At 53.2% G+C, this 4,283-nt stretch overlaps 1 pseudogene; it reads left to right on the top strand.

Moving 5' to 3' along the window:
* The first annotated feature begins 679 nt into the window (after nucleotides 1-679).
* Nucleotides 680-3,929, top strand: LOC101278569 (polyadenylate-binding protein 4-like; annotated as a pseudogene).
* Nucleotides 3,930-4,283: the final 354 nt, after the last annotated feature.

A 4,283-nucleotide genomic window follows, 5' to 3' on the forward strand; every position in this document is an offset into this window, starting at 1 on the left:
GGGACTTCCCTGGTGGCACAGGGGTTAAGAATCCGCCTGCAATGAGCGGGACACAGGTTCGAGCCCTGGTCCGGGAGATCCCACATGCCACGGAGCTACTAAGCCCGTGCGCCACAACTACTGAGCCTACGAGCCACAACTACTGAAGCCCGTGCGCCTAGAGCCCGTGCTCCACAACAAGAGAAGCCACCGCAACGAGAAGCCCACGCGCCGCAACTAGAGAAGCCCGCGCGCAGCTACGAAGACCCACCACAGCCAAAAATAAATTAAATAAATAAATTTTTTTTTAATCTTAAAAGAAAAGAAAGAAAAAAAAGAGCGAATCCTCCTCGTAGGACCCGCGGGGCAGTCACTTTTGCACGCTTCCGGCCTGCCCGCTGCCGCCGCACCTAGGCGTCCGTGGGTCCCCGTCCGTTGGTGCAATGGTGAGCTGCTCGCGCGCCCGTGTTCACGCGCCTCCGCCCGCCCCCGGCGCGCCGGCCTCCGCGCTCCATGTGTCCGCGCAGCCCTTCTCCCGCCCGGCGTGGGAGGCGGCTGCGCGCTCCAGACGCCCCGGGCTTGCCGAGTGGGCACCAACAAATATTTGGTTTCCCTCTTCCCCGGGCTGCTGTAATCTTAAACTGCCGGGAGCCCGAGGCCTATATTTATAGAGAAATGCACGTTCCGGAGGCCGCCGAGGGCACCACTGGGTTGCCTCTGGAAGAATTTTTGTAATTCGGAGGGCAGTCCCCGTTTTAATTTTTCTCATTTTTTGCAATTGGGAGCTTCCAGACCAGGACAGCTGAAACTTACAAACTCCCAGGGAGAGCCATATTGTTTTTGAGAGCCTTTTGTCTGCGGTTTGGCATTCTCCTCCGGACTGTCCCCGAACTCCTCTCAGGCCCTCCCCTCGGAGCCGACTCCAGCTTCTCTGAGCTAAACGGCCACCTGTGAGCCGCGGCACGGGCCACGGCTCGGAGGGGAGCCCCCTTTGTCCTGTGTGGTCCCTCTAAGAAGTCCTCCTGGCGGGGCTCGGGGTGGTGGGGAGATGAACGCTGCGGCCAGCAGCTACCGCAGGGCCCCCCTGTACGTGGGTGACCTGTACTCGGACGTCACCGAGGCCACGCTGAACGAAAAGTTCAGTCTTGCGGGGCCTGTGCTGTCCATCTGGGTATGCCGCGATATGCTCACCCGCCACTCCCTGGATTATGCCTACATCAACTTCCAGCACACAGCTTTCGCGGAGCGGGCCTTGGATACCGTGAACTTTGATGTGATTAAGGCAAAGCCAAGCCGTATCATGTGGGCTCAGAGGGATCCCTCTTTGAGAAAATCTGGTGTGGGAAATACCTTCATCAAGAACCTGGACATACAGATAACAAGGCACCGCATGATACTTTGTCTGCTGTTGGAAACATTGTCCTGCAAGGTGGTGTGTGATGAGAACGGCTCTAAGAGTTATGCCTTTGTCCACTTTGAGACCCAGGAGGCTGCCGACAAGGTCATCGAGAGGATGAACGGCATGCTCCTCAATGACCGCAGAGTGTTTGTGGGCAGATTCAAGTATCGAAAAGAGTGGGAAGCTGAGGTTGGAGCCAAAGCCAAGGAATTCACCAATGTTTACATCAAAAACTTCGGGGAAGAGGTGGATGATGAGAGTCTGAAAGAGCTATTCAGCCAGTTTGGTAAGACTCTGAGTGTCAAGGTGATGAGAGATCCTAGTGGGAAATCCAAAGGCTTTGGCTTTGTGAGTTACAAAAAACACGAGGATGCCAATAAGGCCGTGGAAGAGATGAATGGAAGAGAAATCAGTGGGAAAGTCATTTTCGTCGGCCGTGCACAGAAGAAAGTGGAACAGCAGGCCGAGTTAAAGCGAAAATTTGAACAGCTCAAACAGGAGAGAATTAGTTGCTATCAGGGGGTGAATCTCTAAATTAAGAACTTGGATGACACCACTGATGGTGAGAAGTTAAGGAAAAAGTTCCCTCCTTTTGGATCAATCAGCAGTGCTAAGGTGATGCTGGAGGATGGGAGAAGCAAAGGGTTTGCCTTTGTCTGCTTCTCATCCCCTGAAGAGGCAACCAAAGCAGTCACGGAGATGAACGGACGCATCGTGGGCTTCAAGCCACTGTATGTCGCCCTGGCCCAGAGAAAGGAAGAGAGAAAGGCTCAGCTGACCAACCAGTATATGCAGCGGGTGGCCAGGATGAGAGCAGTTCCTGCCAATGCCATCTTAAATCATTTCCAGCAGCTGGGGGCTACTTTGTGCCAGCAGTTCCACAGGCCCAGGGAAGACCTCCGTATTACCTAACCAGTTAGCACAGATGAAGCCTAATCCACGCTGCAGCAAGGTGGGAGACCTCAAGGCTTCCAAGGAATGCCAAGTGCTATACGCCAGTCTGGGCCTCGTCCAGCTCTTCGCCATCTGGCTCCAACTGGTAATGCTCTGGCCTCTCGCGGCCTCCCTACTACCGCTCAGAGAGTCGGATCTGAGTGCCCAGACGGCTTGGCTATGGACTTTGGTGGGGCTGGTGCCGCCCAGCAAGGGTCGACTGACAGCTGCCAGTCTGGAGGTGTTCCCACAGCTGGGCAGAACCTAGCGCCTCGTGCTGCTGTTGCTGCCGCTGCTGCTCGGGCTGTTGCACCTTACAAATACGCCTCCAGTGTCCGCAGCCCTCACCCTGCCATCCAGCCCCTGCAGGCACCCCAGCCTGCGGTCCATGTGCAGGGGCAGGAGCCGCTGACCGCCTCCATGCTGGCCGCAGCACCCCCCTCAAGGAGCAGAAGCAGATGCTGGGTGAACGTTTGTTCCTGCTCATCCAGACGATGCACTCAAACCTGGCCGGGAGGATTACGGGGATGCTGCTGGAGGTTGACAGCTCGGAGCTGCTGCACGTGCTGGAGTCCCCGCGTCTCTCCGCTCCCACATGGATGAAGCTGTGGCAGTCCTACAGGCTCATCATGCCAAGAAAGAAGGTGCCCAGAAGGTGGGCGCTGTTGCTGCTGCTACCTCTTAGACAAGGACAAAGCGATTCACAAGCCAAATAAACCCTCATGGAATTCAGCTCGAGGTTTGCAGACTTCCTAGCTTGTCCTATGGACCTCAACACCAAGAACCACAAATTGCGCATTTAGTAGGTCATTTTGTATCAAAAGGTCAATTATGACATGCCTAGAATTTTTCAATTAAAAGAGTACATTCTCTGGGCTCTGATATGGCCCAGACAGTGTTCACTTTTTTTTTCTATTGTGAGTTTTGATCTTTTCCCCCCAGAAATTTGTTTTGTTTGATGTACCCAAGTCTTAAGTTTCTCAATGAAGAAAAAAATCTCCATAAGAAATAAATAAAAATGACTGATATAACAGGATCCGAACCTCCCAAAGGACTGCATACTTAACCATTCCATCTCCCTGCCTCTCTGGAAAGTCAACTTGCTTTTAATATTCTGCATCCCTCTGACTTCTTTTGCTTTCACTGAGCCGATATCTAGCCATTACAAATGAAATTTACCACCATTCCCTTTTTGCATTTCATTTACGTGGTTCTGTCTCTGATACAAAGGGGTGTTCAAAATTCAGACTCAGCTGGAAAGGGAGTTTTATCACATACTGTGTTTAAAAAGCACACACCCACACACATCCAGAAGACCAAATTAACTGCTAATTTGAGAGTATGCTGGTGATGTGGCAGGCAGATGAGAGCGGGACAGAGGTTGGCAGTGTGGGTGAGCTCTGATTTGTGTGTGTGTGTGGTGGGGGGGGGGGTGCTATAGGGTCCACCAACGCGACAGTCCCCAGAAGGCCTCAGGCCACTTGCTAAGTCCCAGCAGCTGAGCTGACTTCAGCTGTGTGAAACGCAGCCCCATCTGGAATGGGGGTGGCTTGTGACTTTTTGGCTCCGGGAGTTCATAGAGACTGCTCATGAAATTGGAGAAGTCTGTAGCATATGATTGTCCCCATCCCACTCAGACAGAATATTTTGAGAAGTCTAATTATATAGTGAGGGTGGAAGGGAGAGGGTTTAGATAAGCCCTTTCTAAGGGCAGGTTGGAAAGGGCTGATAGGGAGCCCTGGGCAGTTCTGCGAGGCAGGGGTGCCCTCTGCAGGTAAACCAGAGGGGCTGCAACCACTGTGTTCCCATGGGCCTTGGGGGCATGTCCGTAGCCCAGCCATCCCCCTAACAGAAGATGCTCACCTCCTCGCTGTGTGACTTAGGGTGAGTGGTTGACCCTCTCTGAGCCTCAGTTTCCCCAACCGTAAAGGACAAAAACCCCTACCTCATGAAGTTGCTGTAACGATCAGAG

Source organism: Orcinus orca, chromosome 1 (assembly GCF_937001465.1).
Source record: "Orcinus orca chromosome 1, mOrcOrc1.1, whole genome shotgun sequence".
Taxonomy (NCBI): Eukaryota; Metazoa; Chordata; class Mammalia; order Artiodactyla; family Delphinidae; genus Orcinus; species Orcinus orca.